We start from the raw sequence: 26,903 nt of genomic DNA on the forward strand, positions 1-26,903 counted from the left end.
TTCAGAAATCAGTATAATATGATGATGTGATGCTCAAGAAACATTTATGATTATTATCAGTGTTGAAAACAGTTGTGTACCTTTTTTTTTTTAGAATTCTTTGATGAACATAAAGTTAAAAACAACAGCATTTATTTGAAATAGAATCTTCTGTAACATTATAAATGTCTTTACTGTCACTTTTGATCAATTTAATTCCTCCTTGATGAATAAAAGTATTGATCCATTTTATTTATTTCCCCCCAAAAATAAAATAATTCTTACTGACCCCAAAGTTTTGAACGGTAGTGTTTAATGTTACAAAATATTATTTTTCAGATAAATGCTGTTCTTTTGAACTTTCTATTCATCAAAGAATCCTGAAATAAAAATGTAAATAACTGTTTTCAACATTGATGATAATGAAAAATGTTTCTGGAGCATCAAATCATCATATTATACTGATTTCTGAAGGATCATGTGACACTGAAGACTGGAGTAATGATGCTGAAAATCACAGGAATAAATTACACTTTACTACATAGAAAACAGCTGATTTACATTGAAATATTATTTCACAATATTACTGGGTTTGTTTTGTATTTTTAATCAAATAAATGCAGCCTTTGTGAGCATAAGTGACTTATTTTAAAAACATTAAAAATCATACCGACCCCAAACTTTTGAACGGCAGTGGGTGTGTGTGTGTGTGTGTGTGTGTGTGTGTGTGTGTGTGTGTGTGTGTGTGTGAGTGAAAAATCTAAAATGTATTCCCAGAATCGTGCAGCCCTATAGTTTGTCTTGATATCAACATGTTTACAGGTGTTTATTTATTTATTTTTTAGAAAGGGACCAGATGCCACTGGATGAGTCCTGCTGACTTCAACATTCACATGAGTCTCTGTACATGAACATGGTAAAATGAAAAGTCAAACACCTTGGACATGACAGGTATGTAGGCTACTATGTTTCAGGAATGGCACAAAGGTGTGTGACTGTTCAAGTCTCTGTCTTTAGATCAGTGTGTTTACTAATGTGCTTTCTGTCCTTTGTTGTGTATCTTTGGATTATGTTGTGTTGTAAATAAATCCAGACAATCTAAAAGCCATTCTTTTTTTAATTTCTCCTCATTCTTTGTGCAAGGCTTCTCATAATGATCGGGCCTGATAGCACCTAATAGAGCCATTAGGGGAGGGTCTTTGTCTTTCTCAGGTGTAAAATGCATTCATATTAATGAGATCACGCCTCCTTGCATAAAGCTTTCTCACACAAAACACGTCATACAAATTTTAAATCAATATATTGTCTTATCTAAATGAGTATGCAGGATGATTTTCACATAGTTTTGGAGCAAATATTCTTGGCTACGTGATACAATTTTCAAAAGTCTTGTGAAGAAATAATCACTATGGGTTTTATGACCTTATTTCAGTGACATTTGTTTTTTGTTTTTTCACAAACCACGCATAAACATTATTATCTTAAAACTCCAAACTTTTACATACATGCTGCTGACATATTACTGTAGCAGAGTTTGTGCTGAATACAATGTAATAAGACTTTAGCCATGGAAATGTCACAAGTAACAGAAATAAGCACAAATGTCAGAGCATGTCAGAACACCTCCAGGACCCAGAAAACACCTCAGACTTAAAACAAACAGGATACGAACAACCAGGAAAAGCTTTTGCATTTCAAGCTCTGGAGTAAAGCTATGGAACAGTCTCAATGAGGAACTAAAGCAATGTCCAAACATAAATCCATTTAAAATCAGGTATAAAGATATGGTTTTCAAGGAATATAGGGATGTAGTAGGCGGTGAATAATCACAGAGTGTTTTTGGGGCTGGTAATTATCTTCAGTTGAATGGTGTTGTTATCATTACTTCATTTTTTTTCTGTACTTCTGAAATTTATTATTTATTATTTCCTATTATTATTATTATTATTATTTGTTTCCTTGTTTAAATAATTGATGTACATTTTGAATTGCTATGGGGTAAAACAAAGTAGATGTGTAAATATTTGGAACGCGGGTCAATTATGTGTAAGCTTCTGACTTGTGGATAGGGGGTGGGATTAAATAAGTTTTTTTTGTTCTTCCCACTCCTTTTCTAATATGTAATGGACAATGACAAGAGTTGGAAAGTCTATGGCTGTAACTATTGTCAATTAATTTGTGTTATTCTTAACACTTTGATTTGTCTATTTGATTTTCATTTTCTTTTTGGATGTTCTTTTTTTAATCACATACACCACTGTGGACAAATAATACAACCCCATAATGTAATGTAAACACACAAAATACCTTTTATTAGATGATGGTGTTTTCTCACTGAAGATTGGTGGATCACCTTTAGACTGATCACTCTTCAGAGACACAGAGCTGGACACATGTGAGCCTGATCTTACACTGATGACACAAAGAACAGAGAGAGAGAAAACACTTTAGTAAAGGAGGATCAACTGTGTCTGAAACACATCTGTGTCTTTATCTAATCCTCCACAGAAATACACACACACACACACACACACACACACACACACACACACACACACACACACACACACACACACACACACACACACACACACACACACACACTATACAGTTTTATAGTTAACGATTTTATTTACTGGCTCACATTAGTTTAATTTATTTAATATACATGAGAGAGATTAAATGTTGATGTTGAGGATTTAAAAGATACTTGACCATACATTTATGAGAACATGTCAAGTTTTTGTTTATTGACAGAAATAGAAAGCAGAAATGTCTGTGCGACACACTTTCGTTAGCATACTTGAATTAAATTAAGTAGTTGTTGTCACTTGTCAGCGTGTAAAAGGTAATTAACAAATTACTTACTATCATACAGGGGCGTCACTAGGATTTTCATTTTAGGGGGGCTAAGCCCCCAATGAGGGTATGATTTTTTTTTTAAATAATAAAAAAAAGTTAACACTTTAGTTTAGGATCTAATGCTCACTATCACTTTCATTAGCATGCAAAATAGAAAATTTTGATTTCTCTGATCTACATATGTGCATTTTAAGATGTTTTGAAGGCCAAAAAAATTGGATAACAGCTTTAAAACCATGTCAGTGGGCAGCTAATTATTTTTCTCTCCTCATCAGCATCACACTCTTTTTCTCTTTGTTTTTATCTTGCCCTGTCTCTTCCCCTGGGGTCGGGTCTCGCTTTTTTTCTTATCAGGGCGAAAGAAACTCAAATAACTCCGTCGATTTTTGTCATACAGGCAAGTGTTATACATCATTAAAAACTGTTAAATGTCTTCTTTTTTTTGTGTACACTAATAATAAAAACAAAAAGTTGTGTTTTTCGTAAAATAAAGAAAAAAAACATGATGCACGTTCTTTCTTCTCTCTCAATGTGAAGTTCATTCTGAAACGGGACAGAAAATTATCTGTAACTCAGCCAATACTTGCCACCCACACATGGAAGTGATGTCTTTACAAAGCTTGAAGTCTCCTTTTTTAAATGAAGTAAATCATATCAAAAACAAATATTCTTGGTTTAAGAAATCCGTATGAAAGCAACGACATGTACAGTTTCTCCAGCCCGAGCTCATTAACTTTAATGTGACCACACCCCCACGCGCGCGAGCTGTTCTCATTCAAATGATCCACGTGAAGGAACGCAGAGCTGTTAATGCCCTCATCAGCTCGGAACAAAGAATCAGCGACTCCAGTATTTCTCTACTTTTCATCAGTTTGGAAGACTGTTTGTGCTGTGGATTTACCTTGGATTTACCTTAGAAGAAGACGTTTTGATTATGAGACCAATTTCTAAGGTAAGAGACATAATAGTAAGTGTTTTATTGTTGCATAAACTTTACATTGTAGCTACTGGTGCCAGCCTAAAATGTTATGTAATGAGATACAAGTATGCTAGTATGAGTGTTTATTCTAATATGGTGAATATTTTAATGTTTAGACCTGTGTTTATTGTTAAATACTGTGTTTGTGGATATCTGCTCAAACGTAGATGTATAATGTAACAATAATGTTTCATAGTTTGGAGCGGCTCGATCGCTGCACGCGCTGAGTTTGGGTTTGAGTCACGCTGTGTGTTTGAAAAGCAAAACACGCCACACATTACGCTTCACGCCAAACTCATCTCATTTCATAACGAATAGAAATATTTGAAGTAACATATGATAAACAATATATGTTTGTCTAGTGTAGTGTTACTGAAGTCATCATTTTTAACGATTTATAGGCTGCCTGCTATCTAGGCTATTGTTATTATTTTATGCAGCCCTACACATGCCTATATCCCAGCTAACAGGGAACGTTCCTATAACTTACGCTAACGTTATGTAAAAGTTATGTAAATGTTAGTAAAAAAACTTTCTGAAATAATGTTTTTGGAACATTATTATAATGTATATAGAGTTAAAATACATTCTCGTAACGTTGAGAGAAAAACGTTCTTAGAACAAAGTTTTAAGAACGTGCTTGTAATATTATTTGTTCTTGACTGATGTTCTCATAATGTTGAGTGAAAACTTTCTTATAACAACGTTCACTGAACGTTCTTGTGATGTTCTCATAATGTTGAGTGAAAACATTCTTAGAACAACGTTCATGGAACGTCCTTGTGATGTTCTCATCATTTTGAGTGAAAACGTTCTCAGAACAACGTTCATGGAACGTCCTTGTTATGTTCTCATAATGTTGAGTGAAAACGTTCTTAGAACAACGTTCATGGAACGTCCTTGTGATGTTCTCATCATTTTGAGTGAAAACGTTCTCAGAACAACGTTCATGGAACGTCCTTGTTATGTTCTCATAATGTTGAGTGAAAACGTTCTTATAACAACGTTCACTGAACGTTCTTGTGATGTTCTCATAATGTTGAGTGAAAACGTTCTTAGAACAACGTTCATGGAACGTCCTTGTGATGTTCTCATAATGTTGAGTGAAAACGTTCTTAGAGCAACGTTCATGGAACGTCCTTGTGATGTTCTCATAATGTTGAGTGAAAACGTTCTTATAACAACGTTCACTGAACGTTCTTGTGATGTTCTCATAATGTTGAGTGAAAACGTTCTTAGAACAAAGTTTTTAGAACGTGCTTGTGATGTTATTTGTTCTTGACTGATGTTCTCATAATGTTGAGTGAAAACGTTTTTAGAACAACGTTCATGGAACTTTCTTGTGATGTTCTCATAATGTTAAGTGAAAATGTTCTTATAACAACGTTCATGGAACGTCCTTGTGATGTTCTCATAATGTTGAGTGAAAACGTTCTTAGAACAACGTTCATGGAACGTCCTTGTGATGTTCTCATAATTTTGAGTGAAAACGTTCTTAGAACAACGTTCATGAAACGTTCTTGTGAAGTTCTCATAATGTTGAGTGAAACATTCATTATTAATAACGTTATGTAAAAGTTATGTAAATGTTAGTTAAAAACCTTCCTGAAATAATGTTTTTGGAACATTCTTATAATGTATATAGAGTTAAAATACATTCTCGTAACGTTGAGAGAAAAACGTTCTTAGAACAAAGTTTTAAGAACGTGCTTGTAATATTATTTGTTCTTGACTGATGTTCTCATAATGTTGAGTGAAAACGTTCTTATAACAACGTTCACTGAACGTTCTTGTGATGTTCTCATAATGTTGAGTGAAAACGTTCTTAGAACAACGTTCATGAAACGTCCTTGTGATGTTCTCATAATTTTGAGTGAAAACGTTCTTAGAACAACGTTCATGGAACGTCCTTGTGATGTTCTCATAATGTTGAGTGAAAACGTTCTTATAACAACGTTCACTGAACGTTCTTGTGATGTTCTCATAATGTTGAGTGAAAACGTTCTTAGAACAACGTTCATGGAACGTCCTTGTGATGTTCTCATAATGTTGAGTGAAAACGTTCTTATAACAATGTTCACTGAACGTTCTTGTGATGTTCTCATAATGTTGAGTGAAAACGTTCTTAGAACAACGTTCATGGAACGTCCTTGTGATGTTCTCATCATTTTGAGTGAAAACTTTCTCAGAACAACGTTCATGGAACGTCCTTGTTATGTTCTCATAATGTTGAGTGAAAAAGTTCTTATAACAACGTTCACTGAACGTTCTTGTGATGTTCTCATAATGTTGAGTGAAAACGTTCTTAGAACAACGTTCATGGAACGTCCTTGTGATGTTCTCATAATGTTGAGTGAAAACGTTCTTAGAGCAACGTTCATGGAACGTCCTTGTGATGTTCTCATAATGTTGAGTGAAAACGTTCTTATAACAACGTTCACTGAACGTTCTTGTGATGTTCTCATAATGTTGAGTGAAAACGTTCTTAGAACAAAGTTTTTAGAACGTGCTTGTGATGTTATTTGTTCTTGACTGATGTTCTCATACTGTTGAGTGAAAACGTTCTTATAACAATGTTCACTGAACGTTCGTGGGATGTTCTCATAATGTTGAGTGAAAACGTTCTTAGAACAACGTTCATGGAACGTTCTTGTGATGTTCTCATAATGTTAAGTGAAAATGTTCTTATAACAACGTTCATGGAACGTCCTTGTGATGTTCTCATAATGTTGAGTGAAAACGTTCTTAGAACAACGTTCATGGAACGTTCTTGTGATGTTCTCATAATGTTAAGTGAAAATGTTCTTATAACAACGTTCATGGAACGTCCTTGTGATGTTCTCATAATGTTGAGTGAAAACGTTCTTATAACAACGTTCATGGAACGTCCTTGTGATGTTCTCATAATGTTGAGTGAAAACGTTCTTAGAACAACGTTCATGGAACGTTCTTGTGATGTTCTCATAATGTTGAGTGAAAAAGTTCTTATAACAACGTTCATGGAACGTCCTTGTGATGTTCTCATAATGTTGAGTGAAAACGTTCTTAGAACAACGTTCATGGAACGTCCTTGTGATGTTCTCATAATTTTGAGTGAAAACGTTCTTAGAACAACGTTCATGAAACGTTCTTGTGAAGTTCTCATAATGTTGAGTGAAACATTCATTATTAATCTTGTGCCTAACATGATGAAAACGGCTTTGTTAATGTTTCTTGTCCCCTCACAATGACAGTAAACTAATTATTACATTACAAGTTACATGGGCCTATTTTCAGTTCAAACTATAAATTCTTTAAAAAAACTATATTCGTTTGTCTGATTATTTTTTGTCATTCGTTTAACATTTATGACCTAAAAAAAAAGTCAAATATAAAATGTTAAGTTTACCTACTTACATCTTATCTCGCACTTGACCGTACGCGTCGAGTCGCACTGTCAAAATTCGCGCTCAGCAGCGTCTATGAACATAAAGCCCTCCTACTTTGATTTGATTGGTCATCTCAAATATTCTGACATTGACGAGCAGTGACAGACCAATAAGGCTCAGATGAACACACACACCCTGTCCTCTGTTTCTGACGTGCTCCCTGCTCGGCGCCGCTGCGGATTAAAAATGAAGAACGCGGTGAATCTGATTATAACAAGACTGAAGCGAACACGAATTTGTGTAGCCTACATTAATCACACATTATTAAGGGGGCTAGGCAGAAGTTTAGAAGCCCCCCTAAAAAGGGCCTAGCGACGCCCCTGCTATCATATTTTCTATAGAGCAAACAGGACTTTATAGACAATGTCAGAGTTAATTTAAGAAGTTTAAAATTGAAGTTGTGCTAAGCATTTGCAAATCTAGAAGAATGCTTAAAGTTGTGTTATTGACAGGGAAACACAAAGTCCAGTGGAGTGTAAACTGATAGTGTGAAAACAGACGCAGTCTTACCTGTGTTTCTCTGAGAGACTCATCTGAGAGAGAGAGTCCTTTCCTCTTTCCTCTGACATACTGCAGCTAAACTGACACTGAAAACTGATCAGCACTGGTTTCTGAAAACACTCAATCCTTCAGCATCACCTGCAAATCACAACATTTTACACACATAAACAACATCTTATTCAACACAATCATGAAGAATAAAGAGTTATCATCAATAACAGCAACAGCAAAACAATGTATAAAATAAAGTGAGTTACAGACAAATATATTGCCATGTAAAATAACCCGATGGTCTTTATAATTTCAGATTGTTTAATGAGTTTAACTGACTCTAAATATGAATTCATTGAGGAACAGAAATTGTGTTTAAAACACTTAGTGGGAAAACTGAACCCGATCTGTTACATTCTCTATTTCAGTTTAATATCATTTTACAATCATATTTACCCAATCTTTATTAATTGTTGAATCATTTGTCATTTAATCATTACTTTAAGGTCACAATGTTGGTTGATGTCATTACTTTCAAATGATCCTTCAATATCTGATTGAGTATAAGTAACCAGAATTATAATGGTCGTAGTGTATAACTACTAATCATAATTGCTATAAGAACTAAAATATTCAGTTTAATAAAAGCAGATTGTTGTTGATTGACGTTAGGCTTCATCTGTCTGTCTACTGTAAATGTCTGGTTCAAAAATACTTTCGATTTCACATCACAAAAACGTCTCGGTTACGTATGTAACCCTCGTTCCCTGAGTACAGGGAACTCCGACGTGTCGTCGGGGGAGTTCCCTGACGAATTGGGATCACGCTAGGGAGCCAATTGCCTTCGAGAGAATTAAAAACGAGCCAATGGACATTGGCATGCAAGATTTGCATTCCGCGACCCGCCTACCAGCGCGGGTATAAAAGGCGGAAGTAAACATTGCGCAATGCTTTTCGCTGAGGAGCCGAACAGTGTTCAGTCCTCCGCGAAGGTACAGCGACATGGCGAAGGGACGACACGTCTCCGTTCCCTGTACTCAGAGACGTTCCCTTTCGTCCTGGGAACTCCGACGTGTCGTCGGGGGAGTTCCCTGACGAATTGGGATCCCTAATAAAACGCCATGGTGCTGGCCCCTTCCAGCGTCCGGCTAAGCTACCCTGCAGCAGTTTCTTGAAATAAGTTGCGGGAGCTAGCACGGGAACCACACTGCTGTTCCGCAAGACCCGCACAGTGGACATTGGATAACACTGGGAAAGTGTTCCCTCAAGAGAGGAGGAAACGCTGCGGAAGCCCCAGCCTGACTGAGGAAGGCCAGGAATACACATATGTACTAGCCCGAAGGTATAGTGAAACATATGGCAGTCCCTGAGGTAGTCCCAATCCAAGGGAAGTGGGAGCGTACTCAGCAGGGACGACGAACGAGTCCGTCAAGGGGAAGACACGGCTAAACTGCACGTGGCATGATGGGTCACAGTAGAGACCACTGGAGCCCCCAGTCTACTAACAACTCCTACTAGAGGTAGCAGACCTGGCGCCGGGCGGACCGCCACGCCCAGCACCGGAGGGGTGAAGGAGGAACTCACGAGGCTCACCAACGTAGGGCGCCATACGGAGCAAAGAACACACGTATCCGCTGTTTGAGGCGGAATGGCGCAGCAAGCCGACACAACCTATTCCCTCGAACCACTGGCCGTAGCCAGAACTCGGGAGGAAACAGGCTCCACACGAAGGCTATACAACCTAGCGAACGTGTTAGGTGTCGCCCAGCCCGCAGCTCTACAGATGTCTGTCAGCGAGGCGCCTTGAGCCAAAGCCCAGGAAGCGGCAACACCTCTAGTGGAGTGAGCGCGCAACCTGGGAGGACAAGGCTCACCCAGAGACTCATAAGCTCGGGTGATAGCATCCACTAACCAGTGGGCTAACCTCTGCTTGGAGACGGCCTTCCCCTTCTGCTGGCCTCCGTAACAGACAAAGAGCTGATCTGAGGTTCTGAAGCTTTGCGTTCTGTCAATATAAACCCGCAGGGCACGTACGGGACAAAGAAAAGCCAGGGCTGGGTCTGCCTCCTCCTTGGGCAGCGCTTGCAGGTTCACTACCTGGTCCACGAAGGGAGTGGTAGGAACCTTGGGCACATATCCGAGCCGGGGTCTCAACACAACGTGAGAAAGGCCCGGCCCAAACTCTAGGCACGATTCGTCGACCGAAAAAGCCTGCAGATCCCCGACCCTCTTGATAGAGGCCAATTCCAACAGGAGCGCTGTCTTAATGGACAGGATATTAAGCTCTACCGTCAGCAAAGGCTCAAAGGGAGGACTTTGAAGAGCTCTAAGTACCAGAGCAAGGTCCCAAGAGGGTACAGAGTGCGAAACACGAGGTGGATTTAACCTCCTGGCACCCTTAAGGAATCTGATGACCAGGTTGTGCTTCCCTAGGGGCTACTTCCTGCTCAGCTACTGTTCGGACGCTCTCGCTTACTGCTCCGCGCTTTGCTCTATCGCTTTTATATTTCTATATTTTATCTCCTTTTATCACCTAATTTTAACTTCAGCAAATCAGCACAGTGCTCAAACGTTTGGATTACTACAAAAAAAAGCAGAATTATTTTATTCAACCAGCCTCCCACTGAAAGCTTACATTCCGGGGAAGAGAAAACAAAACTGCCTACATTCATAAGGATAAGAAAATGCCTCCTCTGGAATCTACTTGCTGCTCCAACTGCCACAGACTTTTACAAAGGATTGCAATTCTTGAAACATAGTTAATTGCGGGACCACCAAACCAGACGGAACACACAACAGAGCTTCGTCATGGACGTCCTCAGCATACAGCCGGTGAGTCCCATGAATCTAGTGCTTCTCGACAGGCCATACTGAGTGTAGAGAAACAAGCCGATCGTTTTACTAATCGATGGCACAAACAGGGTGCGAGACCCAAAGGCACTCGAGACATCAGATTGTCACGAGCATCACATATTACTGCAGTAGCATCCTCTACCCCAGATACGGCTCTGACAAGGACTGCAAACACTGGTCTCCTACCACCGCCTATACATCTTGAGAACAGATTTGAAGTATTAATGAATGAGGAATCCCCAAATTTGATGAATGTGATCACACACAGACAGAATCAGCCAGTAGCTAACACTGATGCTAACTGGGGCTCAAGGTCGAGCAGACAGCGGCACTCAGCTCACAGTGCAGCCGAGCCCAGGACTCTGATAGTGGGCGACTCCGTAATCAGAAACATTAATAGCAGGGATACAACAACGTGCTGCCTTCCACAAGCAACAACATCTGATGTAAACAGGGAACTTCAGAACATTCTGATGAAACATAAGACTGCAAATCGACTGATCATTCATGTGGGGAAGAATGATATTCATAAAGAGCAGTCGGAACTTCTTAAAAAGGATTTCAATGAACTTTTTGAAACACTTAAAAGACTGAAAGTTCAAACATTCATCAGTGGACCACTCCCAGCAAGAGGAACAAACAGGTTTTCACGGTTGCTTGGGCTTAATACATGGCTGCAAAAAACCTGCAATATAAAAGGAGTGAACTTTATTGACAACTTCAATCTTTTCTGGAGTCAGAGGCAACTGTTTCAACAGGATGGCCACCACCCAAACAAACTTGGTTCAAGAGTGCTAAAGGACAATATCTACTTCTCCCTCCGTCATCCTTCTGCAATGTGTGCCAATCCACTCAACCTGAATGGCACACACACACCTGGATACAGTATGAATGACCACAGGATTTCACTTCAGCCCCTGAATGGACATGCGGTTGACACATCACACAAGGACAGTGATAACACCACTCAGCCACAACAACCTCTGCTCACGGACACAATCTCAGCTGAGCCCTGCCCACAGAGCTCACCACAGACAGACTGTGACATACCAGCACTGCTCCAATATACAGCACCCAAGGACGACTTTCTGGAAAACAGCCAGGGAAACCAGGACAGCATATTACAGCCTCCAATAACACCAGAGCAAAAATCACTCTCACTGGAAACATTATCACTCTCTCCAGCATCTCCACTTCTGTGCTTCTCAGAGAAAATGGAACAACTGGTGCATGCTGGAACTAGACTATCCCACTCTTTTGCTGCGAGCCCCCAGATACCAACCAAAAAACGCCAGGCCCCACAACCACCAAAGCCTACGGGCCCAGCTCGCCCTCCCCCTCCCCCTGTGAGAGCTCTTCGGCCTCTGCCACAGCGCCAGGGCCCACACCCTCCTCCGGCGGCTCGAGGTGAACCAAAAACAACTGATACCAGCTCTCAGTGATATGTGTCGGGTCCCCGCTATGATAACAATAACTTTCTCAAATGTTTACAGAACAAGCGGGAACCCAGTGTGCCTGTATGTTTTTCTATTGCTGTTCAATTACATGATAGAAAGTCTAAGGCCTTCAAAAGCCGTACAGCAAACCCATCTAATCTGGTGCCTATTACACGACATACCAAGATTGCTGTGGGGACAAAAAGTAAGACTGTTAAGTTAGCACTTTTAAACATCCGCTCACTTAAAAATAAATCACTTTTAGTCAATGACTTAATAACCACATACAACCTGGATTTTATGTTGCTAAATGAAACTTGGCTAGAAGAAAGTTGCAGTGCAACAGTCCTCAATGAAACAGCCCCTCCTAACTTTACTTTTATGAGTGTCTGCAGAGCTGTCAGAAGAGGCGGAGGTTTAGCTGCTCTTTATAAAGATGTCTATCAATGTAAGCAAATATCATTTGGGAATTACCCGTCTTTCGAATATCTGGGTATTGTGTTAAAAGGTGCTCCACGCATTTTACTTATCATTGTTTACAGGCCTCCAAAATACTCTCCAGCTTTTGCTGAGAACTTAACAGAACTGTTAAGTTCTATTTCCTCAGAGTTTGACTGCTTTGCCATTGCTGGAGATTTTAACATTCACATAGATAATGCAGAAAACAATATGGCAAAAGAAATCAAAACTGTTTTAAAAACTTTTGATCTGACTCAGCATGTACATGGAGCCACACATAATCGTGGACACACTCTAGATTTACTTATCAGTAAGGGTCTAAACATTTCATCAATTGTTATTAAGGATGTAGCACTGTCTGATCATTTTTGTATTTTCTTTGATATATTGATCTCTCCTGCCATTGAAGCTAGATCTGTGTCTGTCAAGAAGAGATGCTTAAATGAGAATACTAGTGTACTATTTATGAAGGCTATATCTTTAACACCAAGCATATCTGCTGACTCTGTTGATTTTCTCCTTGATTCTTTTAACTCAAAAGTTAAGAGTGTAATTGATGATATTGCTCCTGTGAAAGTCAGGAAGAAGAGTGGCAGACAAAAAGCACCTTGGAGAAACTCAACAGCAGTGCAAAATATGAAAAGACAATGCAGAAAAGCAGAGCGCATGTGGCGGAAGACAAAACTTGTAGTCCATTATAACATCTACAAAGACAGCATCCATGCTTTCAATAAGGAACTAAGCAAAGCTAGACAGACTTTTTTCTCGAATATTATAAACAGCAATATAAACAACACGCGCACTCTTTTTGCTACTGTAGAGAGACTGACAAACCCCCCAAGCCAGATTCCCAGTGAAATGCTCTCAGTGAGAAAGTGCAGTGAGTTTGCTTCTTTCTTCTCTGAGAAAATCAATAATATCAGAAAGGTGATCAGCTCATCCTTGAGTTGCGCTGGGGTCAGGCAGATCAAACAACAGCACGAGAAAGTAGCAACTATGTCTGATTTCGAAGAAATTGATGGCAAAATTTTGGAAGAAACCGTACAGCAACTAAAAACATCAACCTGCGCCCTTGATGCACTTCCCACATCTTTTTTCAAAAATGTGTTACACAGCTTAGAAGCAGATCTCCTAGAAGTGGTAAATGCCTCACTTCTCTCTGGGAGTTTTCCGACCTCCCTGAAAACTGCTGTTGTCAAGCCCCTCCTGAAAAAGAGCAATCTGGATAAGACCATATTAAACAACTATAGACCGATCTCAAATCTTCCTTTCATAGGCAAGATCATTGAAAAAGTTGTCTTCAATCAGCTGAACAAATTCTTAAGCTCGAATGGATACTTTGACCATTTTCAATCTGGTTTCCGCCCGCACCACAGTACAGAGACCGCGCTCATAAAGATAATAAATGATATTCGCTTAAATACTGATACAGGCAAATTATCAGTGCTGGTACTACTCGACCTCAGTGCTGCATTTGACACTGTCGATCACAAAATACTTCTTGACAGGCTGGAAAACTGGGTCGGGCTTTCTGGGATAGTCCTAAAATGGTTCAGGTCATACTTAGGAGGCAGAGGTTATTATGTGAGTATAGGAGACCATAAGTCTGAGTGGACATCCATGACATGCGGAGTCCCTCAAGGCTCAATTCTTGCGCCACTCCTATTCAACCTGTACATGCTCCCAATGAGCCAAATAATGAGAAAGAACCAAATCGCTTACCATAGCTATGCAGACGACACACAGCTCTACTTAGCCCTATCGCCTAACGATTACAGCCCCATTGACTCCCTTTGCCAATGCATTGATGAAGTAAACAATTGGATGTGCCAAAACTTTCTTCAGTTAAACAAAGACAAAACTGAAGTCATTGCGTTTGGAAACAAAGATGAAGTTCTCAAGGTGAACGCATACCTTCAGTCTAGGGGTCAAACAACTAAAAATCAAGTCAGGAATCTGGGTGTGTCTCTAGAGTCAGACCTTAGTTTCAGTAGTCATGTCAAAGCAATAACTAAATCAGCATATTATCACCTGAAAAATATTGCAAGAATTAGATGCTTTGTTTCCAGTCAAGACTTAGAAAAACTTGTGCATGCTTTCATCACCAGTAGGGTGGATTATTGTAATGGACTTCTCACTGGCCTTCCCAAAAAGACCATAAGACAGTTGCAGCTCATACAGAACGCTGCTGCTAGGATTCTGAGCAGAACCAGAAAATATGAACACATCACACCAGTCCTCAGGTCTTTACACTGGCTGCCAGTTACATTTAGGATTGATTTTAAAGTATTATTACTGGTATATAAATCATTCAATGGCCTAGGACCTCAATACATTGCAGATATGCTCACTGAATATAAACCCAACAGATCACTCAGATCATTAGGATCACATCGGCTAGAAATACCAAGGGTTCACTCTAAGCATGGCGAGTCTGCTTTTAGCTACTATGCCAGCCGCAGCTGGAACCAGCTTCCAGAAGAGATCAGATGTGCTCCTACAGTAGTCACATTCAAATCCAGACTCAAAACACATCTGTTTAGCTGTGCATTTACTGAATGAGCACTGTGCCACTGTTCGTCCGACTGTTTGCACTGTATTTTATTTTATGTTTTAATTATTCTGATTTCTGTATTTTATCTTTTATTCTAAACTGTTTTAATTATTCTGATTTCTTTTGATTATTTTAATTTCTTCTATGTAAAGCACTTTGAATTACCATTGTGTATGAAATGTGCTATATAAATAAACTTGCCTTGCCTTGCCTTGCCTTGCCTTGCCTTGCCTTGCCTACCTTCCACTGCATCGTGATGCGCGGCTATTGCGGCGACATACACTTTGAGGGTGGAGGGGGACAGCCTCCGCTCCAACCCATCCTGCAGGAAGGAAAGCACGACATCGATCGGGCAAGTCCGGGGGTCCTCCTGACGGGAGGAACACCAATCGACGAACAGGTTCCACTTCAACGCATAGAGGCGCCTCGTAGAGGGGGCTCTAGCGGAAGTGATGGTGTCTACCACTGCCTGTGGTAGACCACCTAGAACCTCCGCGTCCCGTCCAGGGACCAGACATGGAGTTTCCAGAGGTCTGGACGCGGGTGCCATAGAGTGCCCCGTCTCTGAGAAAGAAGGTCCTTCCTCAAAGGAATCGGCCAAGGAGGGGCTGTCGCGAGGAGCATGAGTTCGGTGAACCAAGTTCTGGTGGGCCAATACGGCGCCACAAGAAGGACCTGCTCCTCGTCCTCCCTGACCTTGCACAGTGTCTGTATAAGAAGGCTCACTAGGGGAAACGCATACTTGCGCAGGTCCCGGGGCCAGCTGTGAGCCAGGGCGTCCGTGCCGAGGGTCCCCTCGGACAGGGAGTAAAACCACTGGCAATGGGTCGTGTCCGGAGAGGCAAACAGGTCTACCTGTGCGACTCCGAAGACACTCCAAATCAGCTGGACCGACTGGGGATGGAGTCGCCATTCTCCTGGCAGGGGAGGCAGCCGTGAGAGCTCGTCTGCCACACGGTTGAGCTCCCCTGGAATGTGAATGGCACGAAGCAACCTCAGATGCTTCTGACTCCATAGGAGGAGGTGGGAGGCGAGTCGCGACATACGACGGGAGCGTAGACCACCTTGATGGTTGATGTACGCAACGGTCGCAGTCCGTACGGACCAGTACGTGCTTGTGTCTGAGAACCCCTTTGAGGCGACGCAAGGCTAAGCGTACTGCTTGCAACTCTAGGCAGTTGATATGCCAATGCAGTTGAGGCCCCGTCCACAGACCTGAAACTGCATGCCCGTTGTACGTGGCCCCCCACCCGGTGGCAGAGGCATCTGTGAAAACCACAGCATGCCTGGAAACCTGGACTAAGGGCACTCCGGCCCGTAGAAACACAGGATCCGACCACAGGGAGAAGGTTTGGCGGCAGTGCGGGGTCACTTTGACCCGGAATGTGCCGCTGTGCCACGCCCACCTCGGGACTCGATCGTGAAGCCAGCGCTGAAGCGGTCTCATATGTAACAGGCCGAGCGGCGTTACTGCGGCTGCGGCTGCCATATGCCCCAGGAGCCTCTGAAATTGTTTCAGTGGAACCGCTGTCCTGCCTCGAAAAGACCTGAGGCAGGTGAGCACTGACTGGACGCGTTCCTCTGTGAGGCGCGCAGTCCGGGCGACCGAGTCCAGCTCCATACCGAGATAAGAGATCCTCTGCACGGGGCAAAGTTTGCTCTTGTCCCAGTTGACCTGAAGCCCCAACCGGCTGAGGTGCGAAGCACCATGTCCCTGTGATCGCACAATACATCTCGCGAGTGAGTTAAAATGAGCCAGTCGTCGAGGTAGTTGAGGATGCGAACGCCTTGTTCTCTCATGGGAACAATGGCCGCCTCCGCGACTTTCGTGAAGACGCGGGGTAACAGGGCCAGCCCGAAGGGTAGGACTTTGTACTGATACGCCCGACCCTCGAAAGCAAACCGAAGAAACGGTCTGTGTCGAGGAAGAATCGAGACGTCGAACGCTTCAAACCAATCCTGGGGACGGATGCATTCGAAAATGCGTTTCTGCGTGAGCATCTTGAACGGGAGTTTGTGCAGGGCCCGATTCAAGACTCGCAGGTCCAGGATTGGTCGTAACCCACCGCCTTTCTTGGGTACAATGAAGTAGGGGCTGTAAAACCCGGACCTCATCTCGGCAGGAGGGACCGGCTCGATCACGTCCTTCGCCAGCAGGACATCGATCTCTTTCCGCAAGACAGGGGCGTCCACTGACCGCACACGGGTAAAGTGGATGCCCCTGAACTTGGGGGGCCGGCATGCAAACTGAATTGCATAGCCGAACCGAATGGTGCGGATGAGCCACCGGGACGGACTCGGAAGCGCTAGCCAGGCTTCCAGGTACCGCCCCAACGAACCCACCCGGACCACCGGCGTACCCGCGGAGGGGCAGCAAGGTGGAAGACAGGGACCCGGGTCTGGTGGCGTTGTAGCGACCAAGAGCGGGGTCTGGGCGTGCTTGACACCAACCTGCTTCCACCGAGGAGCAGACAGCAGAGAAGGCTCGTGGGTCTTCTGCTGCGGACTGCCCGGTGGCGAGGGGAGGGGGAGAGACGAGGAACAAGGCCCTGCCTCCTCGTGTGCTGGTCTCTGCGCCTCCGGGCCCAGCCGCAGACCGGAGCGACGCAGCTGGGGCTGCGTCACTGCTATCCGCAAACTGGGAAGAGGGGAACGGGGGTGTAAGCGCTCGGGGGCGGCACACGCTGCCGTTCTGGCCCTCTTGGACGGGGGAGACTGTGTGCCCACCAGTCTCGGCTGTGGATGACCTGGAGGAGGAAGAAGAAACTGCTCTTTTTTTGAAAATGTGGGTTCCGCTGACCGAGTGGCCAGCGGCGGAAAAGAAACAAAAAGGAAAGGAAGATTTTCCGCCCGGCCCTCCCCCGGGGGAAGGAGGCGTGCAGGGGCACCCTCCGAAAGAGCAGGATCCAGAACCTCGACCAGGTCGCCCGTCTCAGGGACGCTTCCCGCCCTTCTTTTTACGGGAAGGGGCGGGAGGCGTCTGAGCGGGCTTAGCCGCCCTCTTACGCCCTCTCCGTCCTCCAGGGGTGGACTGCTGCCCTGAAGGAGGAGCGGCCGCAGGAGGGCGACCTCGGCGACGAGCAGCCGGAGGCTCTACGGCCACAGAGGACGGACCAGCAGCAGTCCGCCTCCTGTGCAGGACGTGCCGTATCGCCTCTGACTGCTTCTGGGCGGTGGAGAACTCTTGTGCGAAGCTCTCCACCGCGTCGCCGAAGAGGCCCCCTTGGGATATGGGGAAGTTGAGAAGCTTGTTCTTCTCCGCTTCCCGCATACCCGCAAGGGTGAGCCACAGGTGGCGCTCCTGGACCACCAAAGTGGACATCGCTCGACCCAGGGAAGGTGCGGTGACTTTCGTCGCCCGGAGGGCGAGGTCCGTCGCCACACGCAGCTCCTGCAGCAATCCCGGGTCGAGACCACCCTCCTGCATGTCATGGAGTGCTTTGGCCTGGTGGACCTGCAGCAGCGCCATGGCATGCAGGGCGGAAGCGGCGTCTCCACACGCCATGTAGGCATCCCTGATCAGACCAGAGGAAAACCTACAGGCGCGGGAGGGGAGTGAAGGGGCACCCCGCCAGGAGGAAGCGGTCTTAGGACACAATTGCATCGCAACCGACCGCTCCACTGGGGGGATTCCCTCGTACCCGTGCGCCGCTCCGCCGTCAAGAGTGGTGAGGAAGGAGGAGCGAGGTTGCCTACGTCTGGTCGCGAGGGGGGCCAGCCAAGACTTCCTCAGCTCCTCATGCACTTCAGGGAAGAATGGTACTGGAGCAGGCTGCGGGGCAACAGCACGGCCCGCTCCGAGACACCAATCATCCAGCCGCGAAGGTTCGGGACCCGGTGGAGGGCTCCAGACGAGCCCGACATTCGCAGCTGCCCTTTCGAGCATAGCGGCCATTTCCGGATCCGGCTCAGCCGCAGCCACCACGCCCGAAGGGGGTAGACCCGCTGAGTCATCACCAGAAGATGTCCGCTCTTCCTCCGATGCCGCGATCGACATCTGATCCTAAGGCGGTGCCCCGAAGGAGACAAACGGAACCGCACGAGGCGGTCCCGGAAGCCCCGCCGGGACACCTGATGGCAACGAGCTACTAGAGGCGTGGGAAGCCCGTGAGGATCTTTCACCAGACGGGACATTCCGCACGGTAACCCTCATCCGCTCACCAACAGGAATCACCGAAGTAGCCGTCTGCTGAACTGAACCGGCAGACGAACTAGATCGGGGATTCTCTGAAGGGACTCCCCCATATTTCAGGGTTCGCAGTCTCGAACGCAGCATCGCCAGAGTCATGTTCCCGCAATGAGAACACAACTCGTTCACAAACGCTGCCTCAGCGTGCCCTAAGCCCAAACACGAGAGGCAGTGTTTATGACCATCTTCCTGAGGGAGAAGTCGACCGCATCCAGAAACGCACGGGTGAAACGACATCCTGAAAAGGACGCGAAACGCCCGTGTTGCTCTTTTAGATAGAAAAGAGATACTCTTTTATGTGCCGAGGCACAGAGGGACCACCGCGGCAAACACAACGGGGAAACTGCAAGCCCGTGTGTTGCACTCACCACCAATACCAGCCGTTAAAACAGCTTTTTTTTTAAGAGAGAAACGGCCGGCTGCGGGAAGCGATGGTCGCTCAACAGCACCGTGACACCAGCACCGAGGATCCTTTCTCCTTCCAAAGAGGACTCGTTGGTTTTAAAACTTCTCAGAGACAGCAGCTCAGCTCAACAGAGAGACACACTGGACGGCTCCGAAGCAAAAAGCATTGCGCAATGTTTACTTCCGCCTTTTATACCCGCGCTGGTAGGCGGGTCGCGGAATGCAAATCTTGCATGCCAATGTCCATTGGCTCATTTTTAATTCTCTCGAAGGCAATTGGCTCCCTAACGTGATCCCAATTCGTCAGGGAACTCCCCCGACGACACGTCGGAGTTCCCAGGACGAAAGGGAACAATAGTTTTGTTTAGCTATAGTTAATGCAAAAAGTTTTCAATATATCTGAGTAAAATGAAAGTTGTGTGAGGCTCCTCAGCGTATCATATAACGGCAGTGACGTCAATGGCAGCATTCAGAGGTTTATGACAGTTACAGTTTATGTTACACAGTTTCTTGTGGATTAGCACGTTGGTCTTGTGAATAAAGTTCTATATTTGATGTTATATCGCTAGTAAACGTACAGTAGGACTGCCATGTTTGTGTAATGTGCTTTACTGAGTGGAAAAACAGCGGAAATATCTCTATTAGCTGCAGATTACTGGTCTTTATTAAAAACACATAGCAGTGATTCTAGTCACTAAAAATGTAATTGTACTTTAATTTGGAAGCCATAGAAAGAATACATTTATTTATTAAATCTTTATATTTTGTTTACCTTCATTCATTAAAAAGCGTTCTCATTACACATCAGTCATAGATCATTACAATCCAAGTCTAATTCATTTGTTGAAACCTGGAAGCCATAGAGAGAACACGTCATTATTTTATTTATTTTTTCATTAAACAACATTATAATACAATATTTATAATGAAATAATTCATTTATTTATTAGAAGCTCGAAAATCTTTCAAGGTAGAAACACACTAACCATTCAAGTTAAATTTAAGTAACACTGTTTGTATGTGTTTTATAACACGGCCTCACATTTTAAACGTCCACAAAAGTTCCACACAACACAGTAATTTCCACACATCTTAAATAAATTAACAAATTAACAAATTAACAAGCCCAGTTAAGGATATTAAGAGTTATCTTCAAGGACAAACGTAACATTTGAACATTTGAAGTTAAAAAAGTTGTAATTTCTGTACAAACAGCTTGTGAAAATGAAAATATTACTGGTAAATAAAATTATAAAATATTTGTTAAACCATTTTATTTATCATATCATATTTATGTTGTTTTATTTTTGTAATGTGTTTTTGTAAAGTCATAATTTTATTATAATATTGTTTTGAACTGCTTGCTGTTTCATTAACTGTGATTTTTATTTTTATTTGTTTTTAATTTTTTTTGCGGGTGCGGTGAATTGTATTAAAACCAGACCAAAAATCCTAATAATAAAACTAAATCATGATCATTATAGATGTTAATTATAATAACCCACAACAATTAACAAAACAAAAACGTTAAAAATGTATTGTCCCAGTTTCTTAATTAATAGATAATAACAAATGAGATTTCAGTGATATTTTGACCACTCAAATAGGAAATAGCTTATGATCTACTAGCCACGTTCTGCCTTAAGAACAAATGGTGCAACGGAACAAAGTACAGAGTTAGTTAATAATTAGCTAGTAGTTACTAAGCCTCTAGTGTGGACTTTGTGTTCCAATTTAAGAAATAACTTGTTATGTACGCTCTCACATTCATATGGCACGTGTGTGTGTGGTGTCTTAAACAAATAAAGACATATACATCATAAATTACAACTGAAATTCATACACTATACATACGATCAGCAGCATTAAATATTACAATAAGAATATTAGACTGAGCACCATATCTAAAGACCTTACTGTGCCTTTAAGCAAAAACGACCGTCATAAACATACCAAAGAATACTGTCTGAACAGGTTATTCATGTGAAACAACACTATATGCTGATTAAACAGTTAATATAATCTAAACATAATACAATACACAAACTTGGCTGGTATTGCTCCGGAGGCGAGCACTTCTGAAGATGACGCAGGTATAATAGAACGGAGCGGTAACAGCTTAACTCAGATTCTCACACTAAAGACAAGAAATGAGATGTTACAATCATATAAGCATAAGATATAAACAAACACACTTACTTCTCTTGAATGCACACACAATAAAGGAAATTCTACAGCGAGCAGTTGACAGAGTATAGAACTAGAATATTGTCCTTCTGGGCAGGGCAAAAATGTATTATGTTTTATTGACAAATTTAGGGAGGAGCACGTTCAGTTGTCTGTCTGTGATTTATACATTTGGACCTTGAGTCTGCAATAAAGATATGATGATGATTAAAATGCATTATATCAGCATCATATGGTAGTCATTCAAGTCTTTTTATAATGGGTAAAACCTGAAAGCCAGGAAAAAACAACATCAATATTGTTTATTTTCTTTAGACAATATGTAGCCCAGCTAGGGTTATTTATAATATCCTAAATGGATAATTCCTAACATGTAAACATGTTTCTGACATTCATGGGGTAAATTGGCATACATGCTATGTGGTTATATAATTGTATTGCATTTCACGCGTTCTAATGTTATTGAGATTACGGTAAATGTTTATGTGAGGGGTACTCGCTCAAAACTTGGGTTTGTGTGTGTTTGATTAGTCCTTGGTTTACTTGCTCCCACCCATGTGCAGGTATTGAGAATTCTGATTGTTATAGGGAGGAAGAGGGACAGATGGAGGCAGATCGGAAAGTGGTGTTGCACTTTATTTTCTGGTGATTCAGAGAAAGAATACTTAATACTTAAATAACAGCTGTCTAAAGGGCCGTACACACCGGGACGAATATCGGCGCGCGTTATTCGCCAGCGTTTTTCAACGCGTTTTTTGTGTTCACACCCAAGCGATTTTCGCTGATGATGAGCCGAGTGAACATGCAAATTCATTCCCTGACATTAGATGGCGCTTAATGTAAACACAAACACTACACTACAGCACACAAACTATGGCGATTGTCAAACGTTTGTTGGAAAAAGTTACAAGCCTATGTACTTTAAAGACAATTAAGTGAAACCATCAAGGCCCATTTGCTCTTCAGTTCTCTTTTATCAATATTTTTGTTCTCGCTGTCGCGTTTGTCATACAGTTCCTTATGTTCCGAACACCAACGAGACCAACAGCTCTACATTTATCTTGGCTTGCATCTTCCTCGTCTTCTTCCCGGCAGCGTGTAGACGCTACTTGGCGTATATCTTGTTCGCCGTTACATATGTGTGCTTGGCAAAACCGTTTTGTGTTTGAGCGCCCCCAAGTTGTGTTTTACTGTAACTTCAGAAGCTCCAGACACGTGAGCAAAAGCACCAATCTCATTGGTCGGATAGTTTTTGACGCGGCGCGTCAAACCAAAAAAACGAGCCCGAGGCGTTTTTAAAAAAATTATGCTTTTACGCTTGGTGTTTTTTGCGTCGGTGTGCACACTCACATTGGCGCCCTTTGTTTAATCACGAGGCGTTAAACGTCGGCGAATATCACGCGCGAAATTCGTCCTGGTGTGAACAGGCCTTAAGTGGTCAAAAACTATATAAGGCGACTACAGAAAGGAGGAACCAGACAGCATTCTAAATCCCCTCGCGGTTTAGAATTCGCGGAATTCATCGTCATTCTGCGGATAGCTGGTGAGACCGCAGACGCATACGGAGTTCCTAACGTGATCGGTGGACAGCGTGCATGTCGAAAAAGGAAGACACAAGTACACTTGTTTGTTTATTTTGCTTGTTGGAGCGAAGAGGCCATTTGTTGGTTTTCACGGCCACATCGTTCTCAAGCAACGACACAGGCCTGCAACGGGCTGGGGTTATTGAAACTAAGAGTGTGTGTGGGCCCACATTTCTTATTTGTTGTCTAATTTTGACATTTGTTTTGTACTGTGTTTTGCATTTTGATTTCTGATGTTGTAGTACAATATATCAAAAGGGAATTGCATTACTGGTTTCTTATGGATACAAATTAAATATTAATATTTGAGTATCCTCAAAAATACTCAAATAGCCTATCCCGTATATTTCTGACCTAAGAGGATCAAAATGTGATTTTGTGTGAAAGAAAATACACAACAGACATTTGGAAATTTAATTTAATGATTTTATTTTTTGATTTACAATATTTCATTCTTTCATCTGTTTTCATGTTAAATAAAATTAGTTGTTAATTAATAGGAATGTACACTTTTGTGAATAGGCAATGACATCCCTAGGTCAGGTGTGAATGCTTTCTGTCAGCTTGCAGATACTAATTCTGCTGAAGAATCGTGCGGTAGGTGTCAGGGTTCTGTCACCTCTTTTTGGTTTATATCTGGTTTGGTGACAGAGCTCTGACATCCCCGGTTTGTCATGTGTTTGTGTTTAGTCTAGTTTGTTGTGAGCACATGGCTTGTCTTGTATTCCTTGTGCCATATGCTCTCTTGTCAATTGTCTGGCCCCTCCCATCTTGTTACCTGATTATTGATTGATTTGCCCCACCTGCCTTTTTCGTTACCTTTGTTTGTTTGCTTCCTATTTAGTCTCCCTGTGTTTGCAGTCCTGTGCTGGTTCGTTGTCTATGTTCCCTCATGTTCCTTGTTTGATGCCATATGCCTGTCTTGTTTTCCCCCACAGGGAGTTTTGGTTTGTAGTTTTGTTTTGTTTAATAAAGATCCTGAGTTTCCTGCACATGAATCCTCGCTTCACTATTTACCAGTTCCGTGACAGTAGGCTAGTAGATCAGTTAGGGATTTCTGTTTGCCCCATACAGTTGGAACTGGAACATAAGGCACAGTTGTCCAACGTAGACTTGAAACTTGCTCAAAAGTAGGACTCCAACATTTGACCTGTGAGACAAGAAATACAAAAAGGGAAAGTTCTTACAGCTACTAAGAACTTAACTCTTCCTGAATCTCTGTTGAGACAACAGGGAGACAAATTAGTCATTTGCTACAATCTGTTGTACAGAGTCATTAAGAGTCCCTGTGGAAATGAGCTTCAACAGTTAGTAGCCTACTCCCAAAAGAATACAGATCTCAGGTATTGAATTCTCTTCATGATGAGTCTGGCTAGGGCTGGGTGATATGACCAAAATCTCATATCACGATAACGATATCACTATATAGTACATTTTCTGTACATTCAATCAATTCATAGTTTATGACCACATGGAAAGGACTATTTCTTTTCTACATTTTAAAGTATATGTATTAAAAAATGTACTCATTCATATGTGATTATTTTTCAACCTTTATTTAGAACTTATGGGCAAATGTTCATCAATCGGCAATCAGAGCTCCGAACCGGTTCAATGACCGGTTCAATGAAAGTCAAGTCACCTTTATTTATATAGCGCTTTTTACAATAGAGATTGTTTCAAAGCAGCTTTACAGAGATAACAGGAAAATAATGTTGTAATAGTATTGTCAAATACAAAATTAAATGTCCCCAACTAAGCAAGCCAAAAGCCAATGGCGACAAAGGCGAAGAAAGGCGAAAAGGCAACAGTGGCAAGTAACCAAAACTCCATCAGTGACAGAATGGAGAAAAAAAAACCTTGGGAGAACCCAGGCTCAGTCGGGGGCCAGTCCTCCTTTGGCCAATGAACAAACAGTGTATGATTATGATTCAGGCAGCATTATAGGTCAGAAGTCAGATGGGATCAGAACTTTCACAATATTTATCCAGTTCCATCTGGTTGGGTCGGAGTCATCATTTGGTATGGTGTACAGTACGGTATGGAGACGAGTTTGTTGAGGTGTCCATGAGGCCTTCACAGGGTTGATGAGGCTGGCACTTCAGGGATGCGTTGTCGTTGTGTCCATGCGATGGTCCTTCATCAGATCTGGATATGAAATTAAGTAGTAGGAAATTACTAGTCATCCAGTTTTTTATATCAGCTATGCATTCCGTTAATTTTGTGGATTGGTAAGTTTCGTCAGGGCGTGAAGAAATATAGAGCTGAGTATCATCAACATAACAGTGAAAACTAATGCCATGCTTCCTAATAATATCTCCTAAGGGTAGCAAGTACAGAGTGAACAGCAACGGTCCTAGTACTGAGCATTGTGGTACACCATACCAAACTTTTGACCGATAAGACATCTCTTCATTTACTACTACAAACTGATGACGGTCAGATAAGTATGATTTAAACCATGCTAGTGCAATTCCACTAATGCCAACATAATTTTCGAGTCTATTTAAAAGAATGTTGTGGTCGATAGTGTCAAATGCAGCACTAAGATCAAGTAGCACTAATAGAGAGATACAACCACGATCGGATGATAAGAGCAAATCATTCGTGACTCTAATGAGAGCTGTCTCAGTACTATGACAAGGTCTAAATCCTGAATGGAAATCCTCACAGATACCATTTCTTTCTAAAAAGGAACATAGTTGTGAGGATACTGACTTTTCTAGTATCTTTGACAGAAAAGGTAGATTCGAGATCGGCCTGTAATTGACTAATTCTATGGGATCAAGTTGCGTTTTTTTAACAAGAGGTTTAATCATAGCCAGCTTAACACATTTTTAATAATATTTGACTAAAGGGTGAAGATGTCAATTTTCCTCGGCCGGACATCAATGTATATGCAGAACAAAATATTATTTCAACCCTCTGTCTGAATTGATCAGTTTTTAAGGCGCGACTCCTTTAAGGCTTGTAAGTAAACGCCCACTGTTGTGATTGGCTAACGTCATTGCACACGAGTAATGATGCGTTCGGAGTCATGTCAGATATATACAGTAGATCATATGTATAAGCTGAACACACATAAACGCCACCACAAAGTTGTAATTACGAGTTTGAAACTGAACTTTCGTGATGCCCAGAGTGTTTGAGTCAGTGTGAAAGAGTCAGTCTTGAAATTGTTGAAATTTAAAATTAAAATAAAAATGCGATAGTGCTGTTCAATTATGACATAATATGTAACGATTAAATTTACAGCACCTTCATAAATTGAATAAAAACATGATAATGAAAGCTTAAGCGTTAGATCTGCCTGGAAGACTCAATCGTTACGCCACTTATTACCTTCACAACTAACCAATCATGTTCTAATACTATAGTATAAAAGATCGGTACTTACATGTCTGAGTTCGCAGATGCTGACGCAAACAATTACCTCCATCCTTCCCAACACCGCCAGGATTGTCCCTTCCCCTCCATCCTTCAGGGAAGGGACCATC

At 42.3% G+C, this 26,903-nt stretch overlaps 1 protein-coding gene and 1 pseudogene across 2 annotated transcripts in view; both read right to left on the reverse strand.

The window, feature by feature from the left end:
• LOC143724322 (protein NLRC3-like) overlaps positions 1-7,817 on the reverse strand; it is a 72,569-nt pseudogene extending 64,752 nt beyond the window's left edge. Inside the window, exons 1-2 of the transcript XR_013197351.1 lie at positions 7,759-7,817; positions 2,287-2,391 (exon numbers count right to left, since the gene is read on the reverse strand). The product of XR_013197351.1 is annotated as a protein NLRC3-like (transcript). The remainder of the gene's footprint in view (positions 1-2,286; positions 2,392-7,758) is intronic.
• The window catches only part of LOC143724299 (NACHT, LRR and PYD domains-containing protein 12-like), a 575,203-nt gene that overhangs the window by 118,795 nt on the left and 429,505 nt on the right, over positions 1-26,903 (reverse strand). The window lies entirely within an intron of this gene.

Source organism: Siphateles boraxobius, unplaced genomic scaffold (assembly GCF_051911475.1).
Source record: "Siphateles boraxobius isolate OS27281-9 unplaced genomic scaffold, OSU_SipBor_1 72, whole genome shotgun sequence".
Classification (NCBI taxonomy): Eukaryota; Metazoa; Chordata; class Actinopteri; order Cypriniformes; family Leuciscidae; genus Siphateles; species Siphateles boraxobius.